Raw genomic sequence first — 9,164 nt, forward strand, 5'->3', positions numbered from 1 at the left:
TTCTGTGGGAAGTCCCTCAAGATTGTCACAGTGAAATCACCATTGCAAAATTGTAACTGAGACACTGAAAGCAATCTGACCTACCCAAATCCATGTTGTTTCTAACCTCCAAGCTGTCCTTGTTCATTCCTCGTATAGGCTGAACTAACTTTGGGAGGAACTTAGTTTACAGTTTGAAGTTTTAAAACAAAGATGATGACAGCCTTTTTCCAAAACAAACTTCCTTCTTGCCTGGGGGCTGGACTGCCTTTGTAGGACTAACAAATCAGCCAAAGATTAGAAATTTTGTAATTTAGAAATTACAGCTGGAGACCACAAGATTCTGACCCTCCCTAAACTGCACTTAAGATCGGTGCTTAAGATATGTTGCAGACCCTACACTTGATGGATCAGCTGGCACCACCAGATGCATAAACTGGCTATGTGATCTTGTGCCCCCTCCCCCGCAACCCAGGAACTGACTCAGGGCAAGAGGATAGCTTCAACTCCCTGTGATTTCATCCCCCACCCAACCAATCAACACTCTTCACTCACTGGCCTTCCCCAACCTTCCAAATTATCCTTAAAAACTTTGATCCCTGGCCGGGCACGGTGGCTCACGCCTGTAATCCCAACACTTTGGGAGGCTGAGACGGGCGGATCACGAGGTCAGGAGATCCAGACCATTCTGGCTAACAAGGTGAAACCCCGTCTCTACTAAAAATACAAAAAATTAGCCGGGTGTGGTGGCAGGCGCCTGTAGTTCCAGCTACTCTCGGGAGGCTGAGGCAGGAGAATGGTGTGAACCCGGGAGGCGGAGCTTGCAGTGAGCCGAGATCGCGCTACTGCACTCCAGCCTGGGCAACAGAGCGAGACTGTCTCAAAAAAAAAAAAAAGAAAAGAAAAGAAAAGAAAAGAAAAAAAGAAAATTTTGATCCCTGAATGCTCTGGAAAACTGATTTGAGTAAAAATAAAACTCTAGGCTGGGAGCAGTGGCTCATGCTTGTAATCCCAGCACTGTGGGAGGCCGAGGCTGGCAGATCACCAGGTCAGGAGATCGAGACCAGCCTGGCTAATACAGTGAAACCCCGTCTCTACTAAAAATACAAAAACAAAATTAGCCGGGCGTGGTGGCAGGCGCCTGTAGTCCCAGCTACGCAGAAGGTTGAAGCGGGAGAATGGGGTGAACCCGAGAGGCGGAGCTTGCAGTGAGCCAAGATCGTGCCACTGCACTCCAGCCTGGGCGACAGAGCGAGACTCCGTCTCAAAACAACAACAACAACAAAAACTCTAGTCTCCTGCAGAGCGGCCCTGCGTGAATTACTGTTTTTCTATGACAATTTCCATCTTGATAAATCAGCTCTGTCTAGGCAACAGGCAAGGTGAACCCACTGGGCCATTACAGCAGCAACCCTGTTACAACCCTGTTGTAACTGCCCAATGGGTTCACCGTGCCTGCTGCTTAGACAGAGCCGATTTATCAAGACAGGGGAATTGCAATAGAGAAAGAGTAATATACCGGGCGAAGTGGTTCACGCCTGTAATCCCAGCACTTTGGAGGCCGTGGCGGGCAAATCACCTGACCTCGGGAATTCGAGACCAGCCTGACCGACATGGAGAAACCCCATCGCTACTAAAAATGCAAAATTAGCCTGGCGTGGTGGCGCATGCCTGTAATCCCAGCTACTCGGGAGGCTGAGGCAGGAGAATTGCTTGAACCCGGGAGGCGGAGGTTGCGGTGAGCCGAGATCACGCCACTGCACTCCAGCCTGGGCAACAAGAGCGAAACATTGTCTCAAATAATAATAATAATAATTTAAAAATAAATTTAAAAAGGAAAGAAAAAGAGAGAAAGACGAATACATGGAGTCCTTTGCCGATGGATGCACAGGACATAGAGACCACTCATCTGGAGCTCAGAAGTCTCCCAACTCGGTTATGATGTTCTGATCTGGCCACGCTGTCCCCATCTCCCGGGGCTGTTCACATCTCGGGTCTACACAACCGTGTAGCATACGTCGATCTAGGTCTTTATACTGGCCTGGTGCACAAGCCACATCCCCACGTGTCAAGTGAGCAGATAAGCATAAACGGTTAATAAGGGCAGGGTGAAGAGCTGGGTACATCGGTAAGGAGCTGGGGCACTGACTGGAAAGGAATTAATCCACCAAAATTGCAATTGATGTTTTGTTTCTTCGTTAGGCACTAAAGAGTATAGCAGTAAGAGGAAGAAAGACTTCCAAAATCGTCATAATGGTAGCTAAAGTTAACGAGTGTTCTGTGCCAGGCTCTCTTCCAGGCACTTTACCTGTATCATCTCTTCATTTACTCTTTGCAAGTTTGTGAAGTTACTATTATTATTATTATTATTATTATTGATACGGTGTCTCGCTCTGTCATCCCGGCTGGAGTGCAGTGGCGCCATCTCGGCTCACTGCAAGCTCCACCTCCCGGGTTCTCCCCATTCTCCTGCCTCAGCCTCCCCAGTAGCTGGGACTACAGGCGCCCACCACAGCCCCTGGCTAATTTTTTGTATTTTTAGTAGAGACGGGGTTTCACTGTGGTCTCGATCTCCTGACCTCGTGATCTGCCCGCCTCAGCCTCCCAAAGTGCTGGGATTACAGGCGTGAGCCACGGCACCCCGCCCCCCCAAAGTTACTGTTATTGACCCACTTTACAGATGAGAGACCTGAGGCATTAAACTCAAGAGCAATAATTTGGCCATGAGAGAACTAGTGAAATTCAAGTAAATCCTCTTGTTAACTCAGTATGGTATAATACCTTTGCAGTAGGACTGCTGAGGCTGGAAGCCAGGATGTGTGGGGTAGTTTTGTTTCTATCCTCTCAATAGTTAGGGTAGCATTAAATTTTTAACCTGTTTGAGATCAGCCTGTGCAACATAGTGAGACCCCCCATCTCTACCAAAAAATAAATAAATAAATTAGTCCAGCATAGTGGCACTTGCCTGTGATCCCAACTACTTGGGAGGCTGAGGTGAGAGGATCATTTGAGCCTCAGAAGTGGAGGCTACAGTGAGCCACGATTGTGCCACTGCACTCTAGCCTGGGTGGCAGAGCAAGACTCCATCTCAAAAAACATTTTTTTTCCTTTAACCTGGACTAGTTTGTTGGTAGTGTTAAAGTGAATTAAGTAAGGCCTGAGGAGGGCTCTGTACTTCTATATTTGAATCCTTGTGGACGAACTGTAACCTAAGTTAATAGGGAGATAACTTTGAAAACCTAACTTAGGAGTATTCACCTGTAACAATAGTTGAACCTTGGCCAATCCCAGCAGCCATGTTTCAACCACTCATACACTGCTGAGTGTTCAAACTGTGTTCAAATAAGGCAGATGCCAACCTGTATCCAATCCAGCTGTTTCTGTACCTCACTTCCAATTCTTGTACGTCACTTCTCTCCTTTTGTCTATAAATTTGTTGTGACCATGAGGCATCCCTGGAGTCTCTCTGAATCTGCTGTGATTCTGGGGGCTGCCTTGAAATTTAATTCTGCTGAAGTTTTTCCTTTAACAGATGGTATCAGAAGTGGGATCTGAAGTAGAGCTTGTAACGATCCCCAGTAGTGCTGAGTGAACAAGTCAGGTACCTGCAGAATCCACTGTGTCCTTTGATCTGTCACAGCACCTGGGGATGCTGGTAAGTTCTCTCTCAGATTTCAGAGTTCCACAGATTTGTGTTTTGAGCTCTCTGAGCTCCTTTTGTTTTTTGTTTGTTTGTTTGTTTGTTTGTTTTTTGAGAGGGAGTTTTGCTCTTTTTGCCCAGGCTGGAGTGCAATGGCGAGATCTTGGCTTACTGCAACCTTAGCCTCCTGTCTCAGCCTCCCGAGTAGCTGGGATTACAGGCATCTGCCACCACGCCCAGCTAATTTTTTATATTTTTAGTAGAGATGGGGTTTCTTCATGTTGGCCAGGCTGGTCTGGAGCTCCTGACCTTCAGGTGATCTACCCACCTCAACCTCCCAAAGTGCTGGAATTACAGGCATGAGTCACCACGCCCGGCCAGCTTTCTGACTTTCTTTGAGCAAATTTCTGTTCCAAACTGGGTTTGGAAGCTGCGACAGAAACTGGACTGGGTCCAAGATCAAATTTGATCTGGTAATTAACTGGTTGGATCCAGTTAGAGGCCTTTTATATCTGACTAGGCCAGAAGGAAACTGGTAGTACATGGTAATACTGTTGGGGTTGTAAAATTTGGCTTTTGAAAATTCACAGGTGGCGGGGCGCGGTGGCTCACGCCTGTAATCCCAACACTTTGAGAGGCCGAGACGGGTGGATCACAAGGTCAGGAGATCAAGACCATCCTGGCTAACACGGTGAAACCCCGTCTCCACTAAAAAAAAAAAAAAAAAAAATACCAAAAATTAGCCGGGCGTGGTGGCCGGCGCCTGTAGTCCCAGTTACTGGGAGGCTGAGGCAGGAGAAAGGCGTGAACCCCGGAGGCAGAGCTTGCAGTGAGCCAAGATGGCGCCACTGCACTCCAGCCTCGGCGAAAGCGAGGCTCCGTCTCAAAAAAAAAAGAAAAAAATAAAAGAAAGAAAAAGAAAATTCACAGGGATTTTTCTGTTCCTCCCCTTTATTTCATTTTTCTTGCTTGCTTAGATAGGAAAAAAATCATTGGCTAAGTTGATCAAGGGAAACTGAGAGCAAAGCCAATATCTTAGGTAAAAATAGATCCTTAATTTCAGGAGGACTGAGTTTCTTCAGCTTATACCTGCATAAGTGTTAGGCCTGGGAAGCAGCGAAGCCTTACAGAAATGGCAAAATCTTACTAAACATAACTTACAGTGGAAAGTTTCAACTGAACAACAATGCACTGAAGTGCATTTAAAAATGAGGGCTCCCAAATTAGTCTCATCTAGGGATGCCTATTAATATGCAGAAGATTCTAAAAAGATTTAAAGATGACAGGGCCCATCCAGGGGCAAGTTTGAGTCTTGCCCGTTTGATATTGGGAGCTAAGTGGAGTGGCTAATGTCTATGTTTTGTCACATGTATGTTGCTCTGGCCATAGAGGAAAAAGATAAATTCTCTTTGTGTTACAACTTGGCCCCAGGGCTATAGTGCGGTAAGCCAGGTTACTAGAACAGCTCAGGGAAAGGGAACCCGGAAGCCTGGCATGCCAGCAAAAGTGAAAGGATTTCTTAACAATCAGACTGTGTCCTCTCTCTGTGCAAACCGCTTGAATGAATGATAACAATCACTGTTTATATCCTCTGTAAAGTTTTTCTTAATGCAACAAAGGATTCTAAGGTTATTCTTAAACAGTAGCGAATCTGGTGGGCTTTGTGTGTCTTTCTGTATGGGTCTGTCATAAAGAGAAGTACCTTAGGATAGAACAAAAGGACCCCATAAGCCCACTGTTCAAACCACCCCAGCAAACTACTCAGTTCCAAGCTTTGCTACAAGTCTCTGAAGAAAAAAAAAAAAAAAAAAAAAAAAAAAACAGAAAAACTGGATGAGGTCTCCATCTTGTTTTATGTCCTAGGAGCTTGACCTTGTAACCATATGAGAGTACTTTCTCTTGGTCTCCGTCTTCTAGGAAAAAGGAGTTTTGGGGTTCATATCATAGTTAGCTCCAAAAACCATTTTCAGGAGTTAAAAGCATTTGCAAGCTCAAAATTAACTACCTTGGACTACTTCTGGGAAGGGCAACGGGAACCACTCGGTGCTGTAGCTCAGCAGCTAAGGCTTTGCCATTTTACAATGGTGGCCTGAGTACAATTCCTGGCTTAGGGTATGAATACTTTCTGGGTGATATTTGTGTGACTTTTTCTTTTTCTTTTTTTTTTTTGAGACGGAGTCTTGCTGTGTTGCCCAGGCTGGAGTACAGTGGTGTGATCTCGGCTCACTGCAAACTCCGCCTCCTGGGTTCAAGAGATTCTCCTGATGCAGCCACCCAAGTAGCTGGGATTACAGGCGCCCACCACCATGCCTGGCTAAGTTTTTTGTATTTTTAGTAGAGACAGGGTTTCACCATGTTGGCCAGGCTGGTCTCGAACTCCTGATCTCGTGATCCACCCGCCTCAGACTCCCAAAGTGCTGGGATTACAGGCGTGAGCCACCACACCCGGCCTGTGTAAACTTTATCATTTGTTAATTCTCTTCCCCTCCATGAACAACTTTGGGGTTCCCTTCTTGAATTTTCTTCTCTCTAAACACCTGAGAGGTTACCTTTGGTAAAGTTCAAAATCCAGAAATGTTGGCCACTTGGCATGGCTAAAGTCAGGTAATAAGAGATTTAAGAGGATTTTAAAAAGAGCACTATAGTTAAAAGTCAGCTTAATTAAAAGTGGATATCTGCCAGGAGCAGTGGCTCCCAGCTGTAATCCCAGCACTTTGGGAGGCTGAAGCAGGAGAATCACATGCGCCCAGGAGTTCAAGACCAGCCTGGGCAACGTGGTGAAACCCCGTCTCTGCAAAAAATACAAAAATCAGCCAGGTGTGGCGTTGCGGGCCTGTGGTCCCCGCTACTCGGGAGATTGAGGCAAGAAAATCACTTGAATCTCAGAGGCAGAGGCTACAGTGAGCTGAGACTGCACCACCGCACTCCAACCTGGGAGACAGAGTGAGACTCCATCTCAAAAAAGAAGTGGAGGCCGGGCGCGGTGGCTCAAGCCTGTAATCCCAGCACTTTGGGAGGCCGAGACGGGCGGATCACGAGGTCAGGAGATGGAGACCATCCTGGCTAACCCGGTGAAACCCCGTCTCTACTAAAAAATACAAAAAACTAGCCGGGCGAGGTGGCGGGCGCCTGTAGTCCCAGCTACTCGGGAGGCTGAGGCAGGAGAATGGCGTAAACCCGGGAGGTGGGGCTTGCGGTGAGCTGAGATCCGGCCACTGTACTCCAGCCTGGGCGACACAGCGAGACTCCGTCTCAAAAAAAAAAAAAAAAAAAAAAGAAGTGGATATCCAATAGGTATATTTAAAAGGCTTTTATGTGTTTTTTTGTCTTGGATCTTGTTCTAAAAAAAAGTTTTTTCTTCTCAGTCAACTGAATTATTTTTCTCCATTTTTTCTTGCCACTCAATGCATGCATGAGAGGCTCTAAGATAGCTTCTTTTTTTTTTTTTTTTTTTTTTTTTTGAGACGGAGTCTCGCTCTGTCGCCCAGGCTGGAGTGCAGTGGCCGGATCTCGGCTCACTGCAAGCTCCGCCTCCCGGGTTCCCGCCATTCTCCTGCCTCAGCCTCCCGAGTAGCTGGGACCACAGGCGCCGCCACCTCGCCCGGCTATTTTTTTGTATTTTTTAGTAGAGACGGGGTTTCACCGTGTTAGCCGGGATCGTCTCTCGATCTCCTGACCTCGTGATCCGCCCGTCTCGGCCTCCCAAAGTGCTGGGATTACAGGCTTGAGCCACCGCGCCCGGCCAAGATAGCTTCTAATAGCCTGAAACTCCTTGGGAAAAACAGAGAAGGTGCCACACAATCTGTTTTGGGAAAAACCTCTGTTTTCTTCATGGAACCCCAGGAACTGAAAGTCGATAGATTCTTCTCAAAATCTAAGGCTCTGTGTTTTTATTTATTTATTTATTTTTCCTTTCTTTGTTTTAAGACAGACTCTCACTCTGTCCCTCAGGCTGGAGTGCAGTGGGGCAATCTCAGTTCACTGAAGCCTCCGCCTCTCAGTTCAAGATTCTCCTGCCTCAGCCTCCTGAGTAGCTGGGACTACAGAGGTGTGCCACCATACCCAGCTAATTTTTGTGTTTTCAGTAGAGATGAGGTTTCACCATACTGCCAGGCTGATCTCGAACTAAAGTGCTGGGATTATAGGTATGAGCCACCACACTGGCAAGGGATCAGTTTTTAAGGATAATTTGGTGGGTATGGGGTGCCAGTGAGTCAGGAGTGCTGATTGGTCAGAGATGAAATCATAGGGAGTCCAAGCTGTCTTCTTGTGTTGAGTCAGTTCCTGGGTGGGGGCCACAAGATCAGATGAGCCAGTTTATTGATCTGGGTGGTGCCAGCTGATCCATCAAGTGCAGGGTCTGCAAAACATCTCAAGCACAGATCTTAGGCCTTACAATAGTGATATTATCCCCAGGAGCAATTTGGAGAGGGTCAGAATTGATCTTTTGGCTAATCTGTTAATACTACAAAGGCAGTCTAGTCCCCAGGCAAGAAGGGGGTTTGTTTTGGGAAAGGGCTGTTACTGTCTTTGTTCTAAACTACAGACTACAAATTAAGTTCCTCCCAAGGTCCGTTCAGCTTATGCCCAGGAATGAATAATGACAGCTTGGAGTTAGAAGCAAGATGGAGTTGGTTAAGTCAGATCTCTTTCACTGTCTCAGTTATGATTTTACAGTGGCAATTTTAACCTCAGCCTCTTGAGTAGCTGGGACTACTAGTGGGTACCACTATGCCTAGCCGATTAAAAAAATTTTTTTTTGTAGAGATGAAGTCTCACTATGTTGCCCAGGCTGGTCTCAAACTCCTGGGCTCAGGTGATCCTTCCACCTTGCCTCTCAAAATTCTGGGATTACTGATGTGAGCCACCATGCCTGGCTACTTTGTAAAAGAACACCTTCTCACCCATTGTCTAAGACAAATAGCATGAGTATGATTAGATGCTGACTCCTAGCATCCTCCTGTCCATCCTAAGAGTTGTCTTGATGACCCTGACACAGTACGTGTCAAAAGTGAAATTCACTAGAATGACTCTGACTCAATGATATGTGATCCGCGCATTGTCTGGGTACAGGAAAGATGAAGGAGAATGGGGTATGATGAACCTTTGGTGCCTGGGTGGCTATGGAATTATCCATGGCATAATAAAGCAGCTGAAGCTCTGTTGTGAGGGGCAAAAGTTACCTATGGAATTTTAAAATGGTAGCTCCAACTCCAACTCTAGGAGATTTGGCTTACTGGAAGCCCTGGCTGCTCTTGGCTCTTCAGGCTAACACAGGGTGGGGGAGGGATGCAGTCCAGATGATACCTTTTATATTCATTCTGTCTTTCAGGTGGAAAAAATAACCTCTCTTCCGGCGGTGGGGAAAAAGGTAACATCCAGTGTCCAGGGCTACAGTAAAATTTTAGACAAACCAGAAGGAGAAGAATACCCAGACTCTTTCTTCAGTCTGGCTGCTGCCACTGATGCAGCAGACCTTCCATGCCCACTCCTTAGATTCCAGCCAGGATCTTCTCTGGCAACTCAAATGTTAACCCTGTAAATG

This window comes from Macaca nemestrina, chromosome 12, assembly GCF_043159975.1.
Source record: "Macaca nemestrina isolate mMacNem1 chromosome 12, mMacNem.hap1, whole genome shotgun sequence".
Lineage (NCBI taxonomy): Eukaryota > Metazoa > Chordata > Mammalia > Primates > Cercopithecidae > Macaca > Macaca nemestrina.